The sequence below is a fragment of the Rhinopithecus bieti genome, unplaced genomic scaffold (genome assembly GCF_001698545.2).
Source record: "Rhinopithecus bieti isolate Rb0 unplaced genomic scaffold, ASM169854v2 scaffold_2077, whole genome shotgun sequence".
NCBI classification, from domain to species: Eukaryota; Metazoa; Chordata; class Mammalia; order Primates; family Cercopithecidae; genus Rhinopithecus; species Rhinopithecus bieti.
The window spans coordinates 1496243-1518485 of record NW_016803882.1 but is presented as its reverse complement, the minus strand read 5'-3'; the positions used below and the strand labels follow the sequence as shown (position 1 = coordinate 1518485).

General features: G+C 43.2%; 1 protein-coding gene across 3 annotated transcripts in view; it reads left to right on the top strand.

Moving 5' to 3' along the window:
* Nucleotides 1-22243, top strand: part of GTF2E2 (general transcription factor IIE subunit 2) — a 112105-nt gene that overhangs the window by 5591 nt on the left and 84271 nt on the right. Inside the window, exon 1 of one of the 3 annotated variants that reach the window (XM_017857125.1) lies at nt 17990-18258. The exons of 1 other annotated variant lie outside the window; for it this stretch is intronic. The gene's annotated coding sequence lies outside the window, so the exon portion shown is untranslated. One more of the 3 variants, XM_017857135.1, reaches the window with a different exon arrangement.

Below are 22243 nucleotides of genomic sequence, written 5' to 3'. Positions count from 1 at the left end.
CTCAAGCAATCCTCCCACTGAAGCCTCCTGAATAACTGGGACTACAGGTGTGCAACATCATGCTCAGCTAATTTTTATATTTTTTGTAGAGACAGGGTCTTACTTTGTTGCCAGGGCTGGTCTCCAATTCCTGGGCTCAAGAAATCCTCCCCCCTCAGCCTCCCAACGTGCTGGGATTACAGGCATGAACCACTGTATCTGGCCCCAAGCTTCCTTTATCTTTCCATTTCACTATCCTTACAAGGTAGCTTTCATGCTTGAGTTTGTCACTTCATGATTGTAAAATAGGTCCTTTATCTCTAGTCTCATGTCTGTGTTCCAAAAGGGTGAAAAGGAGAAAGAAGTGGTATCTGAATCAGGAAACAAAAATTTACCCCAAAATTGCCAGGAGATTTCTCCTTATGTGGAAGCCATGTGTGTGTCACACAGACAAGCTAGCTGCAAGGAACCTGGCAAGGTAAGCATTTAAGCTGAATCCACTGCTATCTTGAACAAAGCCTTTAGCAAGAAAGTAGGGGAATGGTTGAGAAGGTAACCAGCAAAGTCTGACACTTGTTTTAAAAATATAGGTTTTATTATTATTTAATATGGCAGGGTCATTAGATGAGGAGCCAAGTGCCATTGAAAATATAGTTGTGGCTGGGCATGGGGGCTCACACCTGTAATCCCAGCACTTTGGGAGGCCAAGGTTGCAGGATCACTTGGGTCCAGGAGTTCAAGACCAGCCTGGGCAACATGGTGAGCTCGCGTCTCTCCTCAAAAAATACATAACTTAGCCAGCTGTAGTGGCAAGTGCCTGTAGTCCCAGCTACTCCTAAGGCTGCGGTGGGAGGATCCCTTGAGGCCAGGAGGCGGAGGGTGCAGTAAGCTGGATCGTGCCACTACACCCTAGCCTAGGTGAAGAGCCAGACCCTATCTCAAAAAAGAAAGAATAGAAAATATAGTTGTTATGCTCACAGATCCTATGAAGGGGTATATCACCCCAAGGAGGATGAGGAAAGACACCTAGGAAGCACAGGGGTTGGTCAGGAGGCAAAGAGAGTGGAAGGAAAATGTGGGCAAGATAATTTACTGTGGTTTCCATAGAAAGAAAGAGGCAAGGCTGGGTAAGCAAGTTTAGCATTGGCTTATTTGAATAATTTCTGTGGGCTCTGGGGGATAAGGGCTGGCCCTGGAGTGATTAGGGCAGGCAGATGGATAGTATGGACCCAATAAAGAAGGTGGTTGAAGTTGTAGGCCCTGGATTGGTTGGCATATAAAGGGCATAGTCCCCTAATCATTTACTGTCTCTAGAAATTTGCTAGCACTGGGACTGGGACAGGCAGTCCACCAGGATTAGCAAGGCTCTCAAATGTCAAAGTATCGGAATACAGAAAACAAAAGGCATAGCTAATACAACATGATAGGTCTCATTCCCTAGAGCAGGAGCACAAAATCATGAGCCTCAATTTAAAGCAGGGATCTTTCACACTAAAACAATATTTGGCGTTGATTCTGAATTGTCCCTCGATAACAAGAGAGGAGACTCCTTGTTTGAGTGCACATTTTATTGGTTTTTTATTCTTTATTTTCTTTTTTTGAGACAGTCTTGCTGTGTCACTCAGGCTGGAGTGCAATGGTGCGATCTTGCTTCACTGCAACCTCTGCCTCCCAGGTTCAAGCAACTCTCCTGACGCAGCCTCCTGACTAGCTGGGATTACAGGCATGCGCCACTGTGCCTGGCAAATTTTTTGTATTTTTAGAAGAGACAGGGTTTCACCATGTTGGCCAGGCTGGTCTCAAACTCCTGGCCTCAGATGATCTGCCTGCCTTGCCCTCCCAAACTGCTGGGATTACAGGCTTGAGCCACTGTGCTCACATTTTAGTCACTATGCTCACACTGAGTGCACATTTTAATCAAGCACTTTTTTTTATGTGCCAAATTTCTTTTAAAAATATATCAGGCTTTAAAATGTATTAACTTTAAGATATTACATTAAAAGGTATTCCTTTTTGTATATATGGCAATTACTTAACCTTTATGCTTAATTTTGTGCTTTAATGTTTGGTAAGCAGATCATTGTAGTCACCTAGCGCCCTCTTGTGGTCACCCGTTGGAAATAAAACTGTATCACCATCGTGTATGTGTATCCCTCTTCAAGAAAGTCCACAATATATGGCTAAAATCACATCGGTTGATCAGAATGGAGTCCAGAAATATATAATTATAATACATGATATGCTTAAGGCAGCATTTAAAATCTTTGTAGCTTCAGAGCTGAGATTGCTGAAAAGGACACCCAGAGTCTTATCCAGCAAGTGGCTGAATTACTATGCAAATCAAATTCCCAACCTCTCAGGGCATCTGCTGTCAAAGTGAGGGCATTGATTGGGAAGGAAAAGAATGAGATCCTGAAAATTGGAATGGGGATATATGGGAAGATCCTGATGAGGGTGTGGACACTGAACCCCTAAATTCTGCTGAGTCTTCTGCCAGTAGAAGCAGCTATTCCATCTCTGCTTTGCCTGAAGATATTACAATGTCCTCTTCTGAGGTAATTAACTTGCAAGGCTCTGCTGATTCTATTCAGGACACACCCTCATCACCTGTCTTTGCTTCTAAACCTATGACTAGACTCAAGTTCCAGCCAGCCACAAAAGGTGAAGTACAAAACATGACCTGTGAAGGGGTAAGCTGTACTCCAAAAGGAGTACATCATTTTTCCAATTTACACATACAGAAATCCAGGGCGAAATGTGTGGGAATGGATATTAAGACTATGGGATAATGGTGAAAGAAAAATAAAGTTGGATCAAGTCAAATTTACTGACACGGGCCCACTAAACAGAGACTGTCGATTTAATGGTTTGTTTTTTGTTTGAGATAGAGTCTTGCTCTGTTGCCCAGGTTAGAGTGCAGTGGTGCAGTCTTGGCTCACTGCAACCTACACCTCCCAGGTTCAAGGAATTCTCCTGCCTCAGCCTCCCACGTAGCTGGGATTATAGGTGCCTGCCACCATGCCCAGCTAATTTTTGTATTTTTAGTAGAGAAGGGGTTTCACTATGTTGCCTACTCTGGTCTCAAACTCCTGACCTCAAGTGATCCGCCAATTTAATGTTACAGCTTAGGAGGTTAGAAAGGGCTCTAAAAGTTAGTTTGTTTGGCTAAAACATGGAACAAGGCCAGGGATGGTGGCTCATGCCTGTAATCCTAGCACTTTGGGAGGCTGAGGTTGGGGGTGGGGGGAATCACCTGAGGTCAGGAGTTCGAGACCAGCCTGGCCAACATGGCAAAACCCTGTCTCTACTAAAAATACAAAAATTAGCTGGGCATGGTGGCATACACCTATAATCCCAGCTATTGGGAGGCCAAGGAGGGTGGATCATGAGGTCAGAAGATCGAGACCATCCTGGCCAACATGGTGAAACCCTGTCTCTACTAAAATAGAAAAAATTAGCTGGGCATGGTGGCGTGAACCTGTAGGCCCAGCTACTCAGGAGGCTGAGGCAGGGGAATCGCTTGAACCCAGTAGGTGGAGGTTGCGGTGAACCGAGATCACACCACTACACTCTAGCCTGGCAACAGAGCAAGACTCTGTCTTCGAAAAAAAAAAAGAAAAAAGAAATGCCAGTATTGCCTTGGTATACTCTAGAGAAAAAGATCTAAAGCCTTAAAGAGTATTATCCTCAACAGTAAAAAGATGGACTCTATCTGAGTGTCCTTCAACAGATGAATGGATAAAGAAAATGTGACATATACACACAATGGAATACTATGCAGCCATAAAAAAGAATGAAATTCTGTCATTTGCAGTAACATAGATATAACTGGTGTTCATGATTATAAGCGAAATAAACCAGGGACAAAAAGACAAGTACCATATGTTCCCACTTATATAAGAGAGCCATGTGACCAGTTATAGAAATGAGGACTGTAATTGCCATGATTACGTGTGTGTATGTGTGTGTATAAATTATCTTTGTTTTCTTCCATCTCTTTTTCCTGCATCATATAACCTAAGATGTATTGACTCGATATCGTAGTATTTAAGAATTGTTTAAAAAGTTATGAGATTTCCCAAAAGAAAAGAAAGCATTACATCGAAAAGATATTTACACTCGTTATGTTTATCACAGCACTACACACAAAAACAAGGATATGGAATCAACCTAAGTATCCTCAGTGGATGACTGGATAAAGAAAATGTGGTGGGCCAGGTGCAGTGGCTCACGCCTGTAATCCCAGCACTTTGGGAGGCCAAGGCAGGCAGATCACGAGGTCAGGAGATCCAGGCCATCTTGGCCAATATGGTGAAACCCTATCTCCACTAAAATACAAAACATTAGCTGGGCATGGTGGTGCACACTTGTAGTCCCAGCTATTGGGGAGGCTGAGGCAGGGGAACCACTTGAACCTGAGAGGCGGAGATTGCAGTGAGCTGAGATCGGGCCACTGCACTCCAGCCTGGTGATGGAGCAAGACTCCGTATCAAAAAAAAAAGAAAGAAAAGAAAGAAAATGTGGTGTGTGTGTATAAATAAAATAGAATACTATTCAGCTATAAAAAAGAATAAAATCGTGTCTTTTGCAGCAACATGGATGGAACTGAAGGCTACTATCTTTTTTTTTTTTTTTTTGAGACGGAGTCTTGCTCTGTCGCCCAGGCTGGAGTGCAGTGGCCGGATCTCAGCTCATTGCAAGCTCCGCCTCCCGGGTTTACGCCATTCTCCTGCCTCAGCCTCCCGAGTAGCTGGGACTACAGGCGCCCGCCACCTCGCCCGGCTAGTTTTTGTATTTTTAGTAGAGACGGGGTTTCACCGTGGTAGGCAGGATGGTCTCGATCTCCTGACCTCGTGATCCGCCCGTCTCGGCCTCCCAAAGTGCTGGGATTACAGGCTTGAGCCACCGCGCCCGGCCTGAAGGCTACTATCTTAAGTGAAACAACCCAGAAAGTCAAATGCCATGTGTTCTTATCTATAAATGGGATATAAATAATGTGTTCACATGGACATAGAGTGTGTAGAGTGTGAAAGAATAGGCATTGAAACTTGAAAGAGTGGGAGGGTGGGAGGGCAATGAGGGATGAGAGATTACCTAATAGGTGCAATGTACACTGTTTGGGTGATGCTTACCCAAAAGCCCAGACTTCCCCACTATGCAAAATATCCATGTGACAAAACTGTACTTGTACCCCTTAAATTTATACAAGTAAAAAAAAGTTATGGGATATCAAAGAGAAAACATGATACAAGGACTTTACCTTCTCTTCTAGGAAAGGGGTTAAATGTGTTTTTGTTTGTATGCAGGATAGTGGTATCATGGTAGGTGGAATTATGACCTTGTTATTGTCTTTATTTGGTTATTCAGTATGGTTTAAGGAGATGTGTCTGGGTGCCAAGTTGCCATGGTTACGTTTACTTGTCAACTTGACTGAGCCACAGGGTTCCCAGACATTTGGTCAAGCAGTATTCTTGGTGTGTCTGTGAGAGTGTTTCTGGATGAGATGAACATTTATTTATTTAATTTATTTTTTGAGACTCAGTTTCACACTGTCACCCAGGCTGGAGTGCAGTGGCATAATCTCGGTTCACTGCAACCTCTGCCTCCTGGGTTCAAGTGATTCTCCTGCCTCAGTCACCCAAGTAGCTGGTAGTATAGGTACCTGCCACCACAGCCAGCTAATTTTTGCATTATTAGTAGAGACGGGGGATTTCACCATGTTGACCAGGCTGGTCTTGAACTCCTGACTTCAGGTGATCCACCCGCCTCAGCCTCCCGAAGTGCTGGGATTACAGGTGTGAGCCACTGCACCTGACCAAAATGAACATTTAAACTGGCAGATGTATCAAGCAGATTCCCCTCCCTAATGTGGCAAGGCCCCACCCAATCAATTGAATGCCTGAATGGGACAGAAAAGCTGACTCTCCCGTGAGTAAGAGGAATGCTCCTCCTGCCTGACTGTCTAGAGTTAGGATAGCAGTTTATTTTCTGCCTTTGAATTAGAACTGAAACATTGGCTCTTCCTGTTTTGAGCCTGAATGACTTTAAACTGGAAGGACATCCTCAGTCACCTGTGCCTCCAGATTGGCTGCACATTTTGGGACTTGTTAGCCTCTATGATTATGTGAAAAATTCCTTATAATAAATCCCTCTCTGCCTGGGCGCATTGGCTCACACCTGTAATTGCAGCGCTTTGGGAGACCAAGGCGGACAGATCACTTGAGTTCAGGAGTTTAAGATCAGCCTGACCAACATGGTGAAACCCGATCTCTACTAAATATGCAAAAATTAGCCAGGTGTGGTGGTGCGCACCTGTAATGCCAGCTACTTAGGAGGCTGAGGCAGGAGAATTGCTTGAACCTGTGAGGTGGAAGTTGCAGAGAGCTGAGAACATGCTACGGCACTCCAATCTGGGTGACAGAGAGACTGTGTCTTAAATAATAAATAAATACATCTTTCTCTAACTCTGTCTCTATTTCTTTTTTCCCCCTCTCTCGGTCTCTCTCTCCTCCTGTCTACACACAAACACACGCACACACACATATCCTATTTGCTATTTCTCTGGAGAACTCTAATACACTGATGTAGCAAAAATCATGAATTATGTAAATGTTATGAGATATTATTTTCTTTATTATGGTAATTATTATCGAAGTTGATCATAAACACTTAGTATTGCATGTGAAGATATGACGGTTATCAAAGAGAAAACTTGAAAGAAAGTTTGAATTATGGAACGACTTTTAATTGTTTTTGCAAGGTAAGAAGCTAGTTTGGTCCTGACTTTTTGAAGATGTGAGTTCAGTCTTTGCTCCCTCATGTGTTCAAGGAAGGCTACTCCCTCCCCATCTCCAGAAAGGTGAACCAAAATTTCTTTCAGATTGTCACGGTAGTTTCTTTCCCTTTCATGGGGATTGATTAATTTAGACAAGGTATGTGACTCCATCCTGGTCAATAACTACCTGGGGAAAGTCTACGTGTGTGTGGGTGTGTGTGTGTGTGTGAGAGGAGAGTGTGTGTGTGTGTGTGTGTGTGTGCGTGTGCGCGGCAATGGGGTTTGGCTCTCTGGCAGAGGTTTTTTGCTTTTTTTTTTGGGACAGAGTCTCGCTCTGTAACCCAGGCTGCAGTGTAGTGTCACGATCTCGGCTCACTACAACCTCTGCCTCCCGAGTTGAAGCAATTCTCCTGCCTCAGCCTCCCGAGTAGCTGGGATTACAAGTGCCCGCCACCATGCCTGGCTAATTTTTTTTTTTGTATTTTTAGGAGAGACAGGGTTTCACCATCTTGGCAGGCTGGTCTTGAACTCTGGACCCCATGATCCATCCATCTCGGCCTCCCAAAGTGCTGGGATTACAGGCGTGAGGCACCCCACCCGGCCTAGCCTCAAAGCTTCTATCTCATGCCAGTATGTGTCATTGTGGATGGGCCACAGCAACACTCCAGGTTATCTTTGCTCCAGGATCAAGTGCCCCAGCCTGGAATACTGCAGAGTCTTATGGGCGAGGGACAGGCAAGACAGTGAATCTCAAACGAGTTCTTTATTTTATTTATTTTATTTCATTTTATTTTTGACATATAAAGTCTCACTCTGTTGCCCAGGCTGGAGTGCAGTGGTGCAATCTCAGCTCACTGCAACCTCCACTTCCTGGGTTCAAGTGATTCTCCTGCCTCAGTCTCCTGAGTAGCTGGGAGTACAGGCGCATGCCACCACACCCAGCTAATTTTTATATTTTTAGTAGAAACAGCGTTTCATCATGTTGGCCAGGCTGGTCTTGAACTCCTGACCTCAGGTGATCTGCCCGCCTCAGCCTCCTGAAGAGCTGGGAATATAGGTGTGAGCCAGTGCGCCTGGCCTGCCTAGTTCTTACATCAAAGCTTCTCCTTGGATGCCATATGTGTCCTGTTCATATTTTATTAGCCAAAGCAAGTCACATGCCACTCTTGTGTTCCACAGGGTGGGAGGCATACTCCTGCTTCAGGAAGAGGAAGTGAATAATTATGAGCAATTACACAACCTGCCACAGAGGCCACTGGATTTGGCAATTGGGAAATCACTGGTGACCTTTGAAAAAGAGTTTAACCTGGGCTGGGTGAGGTGGCTTATGCCTGTAATCTCAGCACTTTGGGAGGCCAAGGGAAGAGGAACACTTCAGGCTAGAGTTTGAGACCAGCCTGGGTAACCTAGTGAGACCCCTGTCTCTACAGAAATTGAAAAAAATTAGCCAGTTGTGGTGGCAGGTGCCTATAGTCCCAGGTACTTGGGAGGCTGAGGTGGGAGGATAGCTTGAGCCCAGGAGTTTGGGGTTATAGTGAGCTATGAGTGCACCCCGTCTCTAAAAAAAGAAAAACAAAAGTTTAACTGGAGAGTTGGGTTCTAATAATAATAACACAGGTTCTGTATGCCTAATCTGAGAATTCAAAATTTGAAATTCTCCAAAATCCGAAACTTTTTGAGCACCAACATGATACCACAAGAAAAAAAAAAAAAAAAAATTCTACACATAGGCCAGGTGCGATGGCTTACCCCTGTAATTCCAGCACTTTGGAAGGCCAAGGCGGGCGGATCACCTGTGGTCGGGAGTTCGAGACCAGCCTGACCAACAAAGAGAAACCCCGTCTCTACTTAAAAAAATACAAAATTAGCCTAGCATGGTGGCGCATGTCTATAATCCCAGTTACTCTGGAGGCTGAGGCTGGAGAACTGCTTGAACCCGGGAGGCGGAGGTTGCAATGAGCCGAGATCGTGCCATTGCACTCCAGCCCGAGCAACAAGAATGAAACTCCATCTCTAAAAAAATAAAATAAAATAAAATAAATTGGCTGGGCACAGTGGCTCACGCCTGTAATTCCAGCACTTTGGGAGGCCGAGGCGGGCGAATCACCTGAGGTCAGGAGATTGAGACCATCCTGGCTAACACAGTGAAACCCCGTCTCTACTAAAAATACAAAAATTTAGCCAGGCATGCTGGTGGGCGCCTGTGGTTCCAGCTACTGGGGAGGCTGAGGCAGGAGAATGGTGTGAACCCAGGAGGCAGAGGTTGCAGTGAGCCGAGATTGTGCCACTGCACTCCAGCCTGGGTGACAGAGCAAGACTCCGTCTCAGAAAAAAAAAAATAAAGAAAGAAAAAGAAAATGGCTGGGCATGGTGGCTTATGCCTATAATCCCAACACTTTGGGAGCCTGGGGCAGGTGGATTACGACCAGCCTGGCCAACGCGGTGAAACCCTATCTCTACCAAAATATACAAAAATTAGCTGGGTGTGGTGGAATGCACCTGTAATCTCAGCTACTCAGGAGGCTGAGGCACAAGAATCACCTGAACCTGGGAGGTAGAGGTTGCAATGAGCTGAGATTGCGCCACTGCACTACAGCCCGGGTGACTGAGTCAGACCCTGTCTCCAAAAAAGAAAAGAAAAAAGAAAATTATTTCTAAACAGAAGCATATAAATTCAGAGTCAGGAATGTTGATGATGCCAAACAACCAACCACAGATTGTCCACATGGGTAGCTGAGTAACACCTTTGCTTTCTGATGGTTCAATGTACATAACTTTGTTCCATGCACAGAATTATGAAAAATACTGTATAGGTCTGGCACAGTGGCTCGTGCCTGTAATCTCAGCACTCTGGGAGGCCAAGGCGGGTAGATCACTTGAGCTCAGGAGTTCAAGACCAGCCTAGCCAACATGGTTAAACCTCGACTCCACTAAAAACACAAAAAGTAGCTGGGTATGGTAATGCGCATCTGGAATCTCAGCTACTCAGGATGCTGAGGCAGGAGAATTGCTTGAACCAGGGAGGTGGAGGTTGCAGTGAGCTGAGATTGCACCACTGCACTCCAGCCTGGGAGACAGAGTGAGACTTTGTCTCAAAAAAAAAAAAAAAGAAAGAAAAGAAAATTGTATAAAGTTACCTTTAGGCTATGTGTATATAGGGCATATGAAACAACCTTCTGACTGTGTATATAAGGCGTATATGAAACATAATGAACTCATGTTTAGACCTGGGTCCTATCCCCAAGGTATCTCATTATGTAAATATTCCTAAATCCAAAAATTTCTGAAATCTGAAACACTTCTGGTCCCAGACATTTCGGTTAAAGGATATTCAACCTGTAATTATAATTTACTGACTACTTTAGTCCACACTGTGTTGAGTACTTTCCGTTTTTTATCTCATTTCTAAGCCTAAGGTAGAGGTTGTGGTGAGCCAAGATCGTGCCATTGCACTCCAGCCTGGGCAACAAGAGCGAAACTCCGTCTAAAAAAAAAAAAAAGAAAAAAGAAAATGTTGGACCTTTAGAGAAAGTTTGATAGAGGACGAATGCTTGAGAAGGAATCAGGGTCTTGGGAAGATATTTTCAGGATTGGGCAAGTTGAATTAGAAGGTGGGGGAAAGGTTCTGAGGGGACAAAAACTGTTTTTTCTGTGTTTTTTTTGTGTTTTCTTGAGATTAGGTCTTGCTATGTTGCCCAGGCTGGCTAGAACTCCTGGGCTCAGGTAATCTGTCTGCCTCGGCCTGTAGGGGGTGCACAGCAACATACTCAAGCTTAGGTACATGGCATTTGAGATCGGGGCATGGAAAAATGCTGAGGCACTGTGTGTATGTTATTTGTGCATAAGAATGTAACTCCTTGACCCTGAAAACAGGACAAGGAGTGGAGTGTGTGATACAGAACACTGAAAACAGCCTCCTGAGAATGCGGTTTGAGGACTTTTACGAGGTCATACGTGCCTAACGTACCTGACCTCAAATGGCCATCTGGTGGATGTGTGCAGTTTAACAAACCCTTCAATAAATACTTGGTGGACGGATTCCGGGGCGGCACTCTTTCAGAAGAGTTGCTTCCTGCCCCGCTCAGCTGGAATTGTCTGAGAACTAATTCTTGGCATTCACTGCAAGCTATAAGCTTTGCACGACCTCCCAAGGTGCTAGGATTATAGGCATGAGCCACTGGGCCTGGCAGACAGACTGTTAATGCTAGAGAAACCCAGAACAGGTGAAGGGTAATATATGCACACACTTTAACTCTTGGTTCGTGTGGGTATGGACTAATTTGCTTTGTTGGGTATTTTGAGAATTTAGGTATCTATTTAGTTGGTTGAGATGATTAACAGGTGAGGGGAGTCAAAGGCAGTTATCACTTGATGGCAGAATGAAGTAAATTTGTTACTGGTGGTGAAGTCTTACAGGTCTGCAGCAACCTCAATTCTTGCCTCCTCAGAAGAAATAATTCGACTGAGGTGCATAAGGCAGAAAGAGACTTAGGCAACACTTAGAGCAGCAGTGAAAGTTTATTTAAATGTTTAGAGCAGGGATGAAAGGAAGGGAAGTACACTGGCAAGAGGGTCAAGCGGGTGACTTGAGAGACCAAGTGTGCCATTTGACCTTTGACTTAGGGTGGAATATGTTGACATTCTTCTGGAGTCTTGTGTCCGTTCTCCCCTGATTCCTCCCTCTGGGCGGTCTGTCTGCATGCACAGCGGCCCACCAGCGCTTGGGAGGTGAGCATGTTCAGTGTGTTTACTGGAACTGTACCCCTGCTCCCTTGAGGCATTCTTCCCTTACCAGTTGGATGTTCCTGGAAGGTCACATACCATTTAAACTCGGCCCGTGTGCCTCTTAATGCGCATGCTTGAGCCCTCTTACCCAACTCCTGAGATCTTATCGGGAAGCTGCTGATCACCAGTTTCAGGTGTTTCTACTGGGAGACTGCCTTTCCCTGGCACCGGCTGTGACCAGTTATTATTTTAGAGATAGTCTGACAACCGATGGCCACCTGACATTCCTGGTGGGGTGAGAGGAGCCCTCTCCTGCCCTGCTCATGCCTGACTAGCTACCTGCTGTAACAACAGCTTTCCCTAAGTTTTCTTCTTCCAAACAATAATATAAAGTAAAAATTTAAAATAGGCCATGCACAGTGGCTTATGCCTGTAATCCCAGCACTTTGAGAGGGCAAGGTGGAAGGATGGCTTGGGGCCAAGAGTTTGAGACCAGCCTGGGCAACACAGCAAGATCCCACCTATATTAGTCTATTCTCACACTGTTATAAAGAGCTACCTGAGACTGGGTAATTTATAAAGAAAAGAGGTTTAATTGGCTCATGGTTCCATAGGCTGTACAGGAAGCATGGGTGGGGAGGCCTCAGGAAACTTACAATCATGGTGGAAGGCAAAGGGAAAGCAGGCATATCTTACAAGGCCAGAGCAAGAGGAAGAGAAAAGGGAGAGGTGCTACACACTTTTATTTTATTTTTATTTTTTGAAACAGAGTTTTGCTCTGTCTCTCAGGCTGGAGTGCAGTGGCACGATTTCAACTCACTGCAACCTTTGCCTCTCAGGCTCAAGCGATTCTCGTGCCTCAGCCACCCAAGTATCTGGGATTATATAGGTGCTACACACTTTTAAACAACCAGTGAGAACTCACTATCATGAGAACAGCAAGCGAGAAATATGCCCCGTGATCTGATCACCTCTCACCAGTACCCTCCTCCAACATTGGAGATTACAACTCAACATGAAGTTTGGGTGGGGACACAAATCCAAACCACAGCACCATCTCTTCTAAAATTAAAAATAGGAAAACTCGTGAGGCATGGTGATGTACACTTGTAGTCCTGGCTACTCAGGAGGGTGAGGTAGAAGGATTGCTTGAGCCTACTTTTAGGCTGCAGTGAACTATGATCGCATTACTGTATTCCAGCCTGGGCAACACAGCAAGGCCCTGTCTCTAAAAAAAGAAAAAAAATTAAAATGTAAAATTAAGCCACTAAATGAAAAGGAGTGAAGTTCTGATGCATGCTGCAACATGGATGAACCTTGAAAACATTATGCCAAGTGAAACGAACCAGACACCAAAGGTCAAATATTGTATTATTCCACTTATGTATGACATCTAGCAAATTTGTCTAGATGGAAAGTAGATTAGAGGTCACCAGGGTTTGGGAGGAGGAGAGAATAGGGGGTTATTGCTCAATGGGTACAGAGTTTCTGATCAGGGTCATGAAAAGTTGTGGAAATAGTGGTGATGATTGCACAATATTGTGAATGTATTAATGCCTTCAAATTGTACACTTTAAAATGGTAAACCATTTTATGATGGCAAATTTTTTGTTATATATATATATGTGTATATATATATGTGTGTGTGTGTATATATGTGTGTATATATATATATATGTGTGTATATATATATATATATATTCTTTTTTTTTACCACAAGCAAATACAACAGTAAATTAATCTACCAAATTGGAATTAAACTTATGGTTATATTGAGTTACTTTTTGAAGGTGAGGGTGAGAAGGGTTAGACAGGTCTGAACAGAATAATGTTTTGTAAGATATACAAATTGTATTTCCCTAAAGGAGCCACCACGCTTTCTACCAAAGAGTATGCAGGATATTACAAGCATTCGTGAGGTAAGACATAAATTGCTATTGCATTAGTTGCTTAGTTCTTCATGTAATTTTGGACAGCCACACCCTTGTGGCCTGGAAATACTTAGACTGCCAACATTTAGGTGGTTATAATTATGATGGAGGTTTATTTAAACATCAGTGGTGGAGACTGTTTGCATTATAGAACATATAAACAGCTGTATTTCTCACCTCAGAGTGGGCTATTTTCCTCTCCTTAAACCTTGACTAGAGGGTGTCTCGGAAGGAACCCAGGTAATATCTAGGTTATATAATAAGAAAGAGAAGGCAGGATGCACACTTTACGTTTAACTCCTAATATTGAACTCTCTGAAATCAAGCCAATTTGGGATGCTGTTTGGACAATATTAAGTTGGTCATTACAGTCTACACTACCAGCAGACAGAAAGAATTATGTTTTAGTTCATTTGTAGTGTAGTGTCCATGTACAAGTACCCCTGACATAATTACAAGCCATACAGTCATCCCATTTTTGTCTTCACTTGAGGAGTACCTTCAGGTTACAGGATATTACCCCAAATTGTTTAGAATTGTTATCAGTGGAGGGTGTCCAGGTTCTTGTAATCTTGAACAAAGAATTGCACAAAATGCACAAACAAAGCAAGGAAAGAATGAAGCAACAAGAGGAGAGATTTATTGAAAATGAAAGTACACTACACAAGGCGGGAGCGGGCCAAGCATAGCGGCTCAAGATCCCAGTTACAGAATTTTCTGGGGTTTAAATACCCTCTAGAAGTTTCCCATTGGTTACTTGGTGTACACCCTATGTAAACAAAGCAGTGGCCCATGATGAGTCTTATTGGTTGCAGGAGGGGACCAATCAGAGGCTGAAGTGAAGTCACAATGTTACATCCTATGCAAATATCTGATTGGTTGCAGAAAGTGACCAGAGGCTAAAGTGAAGTTACAAAACTATACTCCTATGCAAATGAAGACTTGGTCTGCAACCAGAAAGGGGTCCAATCAGAGGTACTTTATTTTTTAATTTTTTGAGACAGAATTTCACTCTGTCACCCAGGCTGCAGTGCGGTGGCATGGTCTTAGTTCACTGCAACCTCTGACTCCCCAGTTCAAGCTATTCTCCTGCCTCAGCCTCCTGAGTAGCTGGCATTACAGGCACCTGCCACCACACACTAATTTTTGTATTTTTTAGTAGAGACAGACTTTCACTGTGTTGGCCAGTCTGGTCTTGAACTCCTGACCTCAAGTGATCTGCCTGCCTTGGCCTCCCAAAGTGCTGGGATTACAGGCATGAGCTACTGCGCCCGGCCAGAGGTACCTTCAATTTTTCATCTGCCAGGCAGAAAAATGGGGATGAGGGGTTGCAAAGAGAGTAGCCTCTGGTCCTTTTGTTACTTGGGTGTGGAAAGTTAGGGTTTTCCTTTTGACTTAGTTCTTTCTAGGGAGTCAGCATGAATTGGCCTTAGGTTCCCTGCCTCCAGACCCTATTCTCCTGCCTCAGAAGGTATGAAGCCATTGCTTTCAGTGTTAAGACCTAGACGCATGCAACAGGCAGTATAAGCAGGAGTTTGTATTGTAATAGGGTGTGCTGGGGTTTGTATGAGAGGGTTTCAATGATATTAATAACAAGAGCTAACTTCTGGGTAAAGGGGATGCAATTGAGATTTGAGAGTCTGGATTACAGATAGTACATTCTGATATTATCAGTAGCTTAGCTGTTTCAACTGGCTGAAATGAGTCAAGATATTGACATGAAATTAATCACTGTAAGCATTTACTGAGCACCTTCTATGTGGGAGATTTAATTCTGTAAAGGTTCTCTAATTGTTAGATTTCTAAGTCTCAAGGGAAGAGATAGTGAATATGTGTTAAAGTTTTATTTAACGCAAGAAATGTAGACCTCCCAAGTGAGAACAGAGACTATTCAGAGCTTGCTATAGCAATGGAGGCAGCGACCACACTTGAGTTTGGCAGAGACTCAAAAGCAATCGGGAAGAGGGGAGGCTTTATAGTGGAGGAAAAAAGGGATGCTTCTGATGTGTTCTGATTTAGGGTTGTTGGCAGAGAAGCTGGAGGTAATCTAACTTGAAGCAGGAAACTTAACAGGATTGGTTTGGGGGAGAATATTTGGTTTTCTCTGGCTGGTACTGGTGTCTGGGGACAGAAAGGTTAAAATAGAAAAGTTGGCAGCCTTCTTGAGAAAATCCTGACCATTTTGAGCTGATTGCTGTAGAGGTTGTGGTTTGGCTTATGTGAGTTAGAGTGTTATTATCATATGCAGCTTAGCCATTGTCCATATGTTTAAGTCTCTCACTTATTAATAAGGGAGCCAGCAGAATCATAAAATGGATTTCTACCAGTTCTGAAAAATGAAATTTATACAATCGTTGGGGAAAGGAATGCTGAAATAAAACTGCTCAGTTGATACAAAACTGGTTATATTTTTCTCAGAACAATGTAACCTTAACCTTGGAATTATATATTTATAATATATTTATATACATATATTTAATATTATTTGTATATTATAATAATATATTTATATATCAATATAGTTTTATTTTAATAATATATTTATCTATTATTTTTATTATATATAATATATATTTATTATCTATTATATTATATATAAATAATATATATAATATTATATATTTTAATATTATATAAAATATATATTATTATTAATATATATATAATAATATATATTATATATTAATATTTATATATATTTATAATATTTATATATTTATATAAATTTATATTAATATATAATTATTTCATATTTTATATAATTTTATAATATTAAAATATAATATTTTATATAATTTTATATTTTTTAATAATATATTTATATATTATATATAGATTTATATATTTATATAATAATTTATATATTTTATATAATATTTATATATTTTAATAATATTATATATTATATATAATATTTATATTTTAAATAATATTTATATTTATATATAAATTTATATATTTATATAATTTATAATTATATATAATATTAATAATTTTATAAAATTTATTATTTTATATAAATTAAATTATATATAATATTTATATATTATATAATATTTATATATTTAATATATTTATATATATATATAATTTATATATTATATATAATATTTATATATTATAATTTATATATTATATAAATATTTATATATTAAATATAATATTTATATATATATATATATATATTTTTATAATATTATATAAATTTATATATATATAAATTCAGCTTGGCACTGAATTCCCTGCCCCTTTCTCTCCTTACACCTCATCAGTTTCCTACCAAATTAACTTTGGATTTCATCCTTTTGTAAATCTTCTGGGCACTAATCAATGTTATTCAACGTTACATTTCCTGTGGGTGTCAGATGATCAAGTAGGCTTATTACAAAATTCTCTAGAAGAAAACGAATCAAAAGGTCCACAAAATATTATCTTTTGACTTTTTTCCAAGTTTTGAATAAAATTTTAGGTATTTCTCATTTCCACCAGCAGTCCAATGCAAGTAATCAATTGTAGTAGTACAATGATATCCCGATTTTCCCAATGAGAAAAACTGAGCCACAGTTTTAGTAACCTGAAGAGTAACCAGTAGTTAAGTATCCAACGACAGCCACAGGAATGGCTGAGCACTGGCTGTACTGGCGCTTTAAAGGTTATAAGAGTTAGGGAAGCCTGCCACGCTGCACGGTTCGAGCAACGACAATTATTTTTCCATTGCTTTATTTCCACCCATTTTTCTGGCTTCTAAATCCAAAATCCTTTTCTAAGAAGTCACAGGGGTGGAAGGGAAGAGCCTGGGGCTGAAGCTCCACATCAAAGGCTGCCTTTGCTAGCTGTTGCTTCTTGAGCAAGTCCATTTGTTAATTAAGCTTCCTGGCCCTCTGTTCTTTCGCTTGTAAAATAGCGGAACCGCGTCTCCGGAGTGCAGGTGCCGGTGCGCTGGCACTGGGGTAAACTCACAAAATAACCGTTGAGGCCCGGACGCGGTGGCTCACGCCTGTAACCCAAGCACTCCGGGAGACGAGGTGGGCGGATCCGCTTGAACTCAGGAGTTTCCAAGACCAGTCGGGGCACACTGTGAGACCATTATTAAGTACAAACAGTAACATAATAACAAAAATCAGCCCGTCGTGGTGGCCATCGCCTGATGATCCCAGCTACTCCGGAGCTGAGGTGGGAGAATGGCTTGAGCCCAAGAGGCGGAGGTTGCAGTGAGCCGAGATCCGCGCCACTGCAGTCCAGCCTAGGCGACCCGAGTGAGATCCCGTCTCTAAATAAGAAAAGACAAAACAAAAGTAACCATTGAAAGAGTAGCGTCGCTGGTTGGTTCACCACATCCCAGCCGCAGGCGGGAGCAGGCTGTGCAGCTTAATTAAGTGGTGCGTAAAGAAAAGCTGTCTTCCATCTTCCTTGGCACCGCCCCCACTCATCCCCTCCTCGCCGCCCCCGGCCTTCCCTCGTTGTTCATGGAGGCTCCAGGACGCCACAGCGGATAGGGTTTCTGCTCCCGCCGGCACCATAGGCGGGGCACGCATGACGCATGCGCTCGCTTCGCTGCCCGGCGCCCGCGGTGGCTGCCGGACTGAGGGGGGTTCCTAGCACCAGATCGGAAGTGGCGGGCGGAGTCCCGGGTCAGAGTCGTCGCCTCAGCCACCCGCCGCGCCGCGCCGCCGCCGCAGCCTGCCGCCAGTGCGGACCCCGACCTGGCGGTCAGCGCTGGCGTGCGGCGGGCAGGCGGGGGCGCTGACGAGGAGCAGGAAGAGGCTGCAGTGCCGGCGTGGGCGGCTGGCCGAGGCGGAGGCGCAGGAACGGGGCGGCGAGTCGTGAGAGGCTGCCGTCCTCACTCAGGTAGGGGCTGCGGCCGCCGGGTGAGGGGCGCGAAGCCCCGGCCTGCTGTTCCCCAGGACCCAGGCGCGCCGCCGCCTCCCGGGAGGCTGAGCGTGACCTCCACCCCACGGGAAGCTGGGGCCGCCGTTCTGGAAGCGAAACACCGAGCACGCGAACCGTTCCCCGGAGCATTGTCTTTAGGCCGGAGGTTCATTGAGCAAACTTTTGGGTTGGAAAGAGGGAAAATTCGCTGTTTGCTGCCTGATTGTGCCTCTTCCAAGCCTCCAAGTTCACGGGCGCGGTAGCCGAGCGAACCACGTGTGGAGTTTGAGGAGCCACGGGGTCCAGCCAGCTCAAGGCTGTGATTTAGAATGATGCTCGTACGCGGACTGCTTTCTGGGCTACCTTTTGGAGACTTGGTTTGTGATGATCCCTAAACTTTAACGATAGTAGTTGATTTCTGCAGTCTAAAGACGTTTTCCACAACAATGCTGCGGCCCGCTTTCCGCCCACCTCCTCACTTCCGTCATTTAAGGGCGAAGCAGCCCGCTTTTCATGGCCGGATCCTGAGGTGCCAGGGACACTAACGAGGCTGGGAAAAAGTAAAACAGAGGGGAGGTAGGAAGGTTGAAAGAGGTCGAATGATGGCAAGAATCGTGGGCTTGGAGGCAGATTTCAGTTTAGTTTTTGGGTTTTCCATATCTGCCCGCGGAGGAAGCAGCCAACTCCTTGAGTTGTGGTAGTTTTGTTTAATTGTAAAATGAACATGGTGATGTAACCTGTTTACTACATAGGTGGGTCCAGAGATCTAAAACGTAGTACACATATTGAGTAGTGTTTGAAAAAGGAGGAAAAGTTAGGCGGAGCACGTGATGGTGGAAGACATTGCGAAGCCTTCTGCTCGAGATGCCTTTGAACGTTCCCGAATCTCATAGGTGGCCTTTGTTTTAAAGGCCTTTACCAGCATTCCAGGTCTGTTGTAAGGAGCACTTGAGTTAGGAGTCAGGAGGTTTGGGTCCTGGCCCTGGCTTTTCCATCTGTGCGACCTTAACCAGACAGCTTCTCTTCAGATTTCACGTATTAAAATAGGAATGACACTAATACCTGTTTGCTCCTAGAGTTGCGAGGGTCAAATATTGTAAGCATTTAGTTTGTTGTAAACTGTACGGCTTTATTTACATCTTTTTTTTGGTTTGTTTTTTTGGAGACGAAGTCTCGCACTGTCGTCCGGGCTGGAGTGCAGTGGCTCGATCTTGGCTCACTGCAACCTCCACCTCCTTGGTTCAAGCGATTCTCCTGCCTCAGCCTCCCGAGTAGCTGGGATTACAGGCCCCCGCCACCACGCCCTGCAATTTTAAAAAAATTTTTAGCGGAAACGGAGTTTCACCATGTTGGCCAGACTGGTCTAGAACTCCTGACCTCCTGATCCGCCCGTCTCGGCCTCCCAAAGTGCTGGAATTACAGGCGTGAACCACTGCGGCCGGCCTATTTAAATCTTTTAGAGTCGTTTTTTAAAAGTCCAGATTAAGGTCCTGCCTTTGCAACGTGAAATAATAAGACACAAATGTTTCTTGTTCTAGGAATTCACAATCTGCTTGTTGCCCCCACCACCTCACTTAACAATTCTCCTTTCTTGTTCTTGGCCCCACGCTTTCCCTCCTCCCAAGGCTGTCTCCTACCTTCCTCAGCCCAGTAAATCATTCTCTTCTTTCAGATCCAACTCGAAATAGTAATACTTAAATGACATATGTTTTTATGACTCTACTATTTAAAAAAATAACACACGTTTTCTCATTCTTACAATTGGGCTGGATGTGGATAGCTTTCGCAGCGTCCTCATTTTATTTATGAAATTGAATGTAGAGGCCTTGTGGGTTGCCTAGCCAGGTGGCTCTTAGGAATTGAAACTGAGGCCGGGTATGGTGGCTCACGCCTGTTATCTCAGCACTTTGGGATGCTGAGGTGGGTGGATCACTTGAGGTCAGGAGTTCAAGACCAGCTTGGCCAACATGGTGAATGAACCCCGTCTCTACTAAAAGTACAAAAATTAGCGGCGCGTGGTGCTTTGCGCCTGTAGTCCCAGCTGCTCGGGAGGCTGAGGCAGGAGAATCGCTTGAGCCCAGGAGGCGGAGGTTGCATTTAGCCGATTTTGCACCACTGCACTCCAGCGTGGGCGGCAGAGCAAGACTCTGTCTCAAAAAAAAAAAAAAATTGAAACACAGAGAAGGCAGGTTTTTGATTCACCGTACAGTGATTGTTCACGCCTTAATTGGAATTCACTCTGATTATTTCTTATTAATGCTTATATTTAAAATTTTTAGCTGAATGCTTCCATTTCCTCAAATCTAAGCAGCACGCAGACAAGGATTTATCTTCCATAGCCTTTCAAAGCTTAGAGCACAGTGCCTCACAAACAGAAGACATTTAATAAAGGCTTGTGAAACCAGTAATAATGGGACCAGAGCAATTTAAAGATGTTGTTCCTTATGTTGTTCATTTAACATTTATTGAGCTATCTGTGCTTAGAAGCTTTCAAAGTATGAGTCTTTTTCCTCCCAGCTGACACTAGTCTTAACGGTGTCAAATTCGTTTATATAGTCAGCTTGAGGTCTTCATAGACCCTCTGCAGAGTTCTAGCAGAGTTCAGAAGAGAGGAGTGTTTAGAATTCTTGGTTGACCTGTAGCTTCCCTGGTTGTACTGAAGTTGCTTAGAGTTGTAATTTTAGAACTGGACAAACCACCACAACATAGAAGTTGCCTCAAACCACCTCCCTCCAAATTGGAAATTTTCTGTGGACATTTTTTTTTTTAATTTTTTCATTTTTGAGACAGTCTTGCTGTGTCACCCAGGCTGGAGTGCAGTGGCGGGATCTCAGCTTACTGCAACCTCCGCTGGACTCAAATGATTTTCGTGCCTCAGCCTTCTGCGTAGCCAGGAGTACATGTGTGTGTCACCACGACTGGCTAATTTTTGTATTTTTTGTAGAGGTAGGGTTTCACTATGTTGCCCAGGCTGGTCTCAAACTCTTGACCTCAAGTGATCAACCCACCTCAGCCTCCCAAAGTGCTGGGATTACATATGTGAGCCACTGTGCCTGGCTCCCTGTAGACATTTCTAACAAATAGTGTAATAATTCAGCCTCTTCATCACTTAATTGTTAAGAGTTCACCAGTTTTAAAATTATGCTGTTTTATTTATAAGCAGTTCTGATGGTTCTCTTTTTTTGCAGTGAGCTTAAATCCACCTCCTTCGAATTTCTGCCCTGTAGTCCTCATGTTGTTTCTACAGCAATGTTGTCCAATAGAAATATAATGGGAGTGGGAAGTATGAGCCACACATGTAATTGAAAATATTCTAGGCTGGGTGCAGTGGCTCATGTTTGTAATCCTAGTGCTTTGGGAGACTGAGAAGGATTGCTTGAAGCAAGGAGTTCAGGACTAGCCTGGGCAACATAGCAAGACCTTATCTCTAAAAAGTTTTTTAAAAAATTAACTGTGTGTGGTGGCGTGTACTTGTAGTCCTAGCTAGTCAGGAGGCTGAGGTGGGAGGATTGCTTGAGCCCAGGAGTTCAAGGCTACATTGAGCTATGATCACGCCGCTGTACTCCGGCCTGGGCAACACAGTGAGACACTGTCCCTTAGTTTTTTTTTTAATGGCCATATTTTAAAAGAAAAATTGGTGAAATTAATGTTAACATTTTGTTTAACCCGATATATTCAAAATAGTATCACTTCAACATGTAATTAATGTAAAATATCTCATTAGTAATTAAAGTTTTTTTCTTTATAGTAAATCTTTGAAATCTTGTGTGTTTTTACACTTGAAAGTCCATCTTAATTCTAACTAGCCACATTTCATGTGTTTAATAGGCACATGTGGCTAGTGGCTACCATATTACCATATGGGACAGCACAGTTCTGGAGCTTTAGAGAATAATTGTTTCTTTTCCTTCTTCTTCTTCTTTTCTTCTTCTTCTTCTTTTTTTTTTTTTTTTTTTTTTTTTTG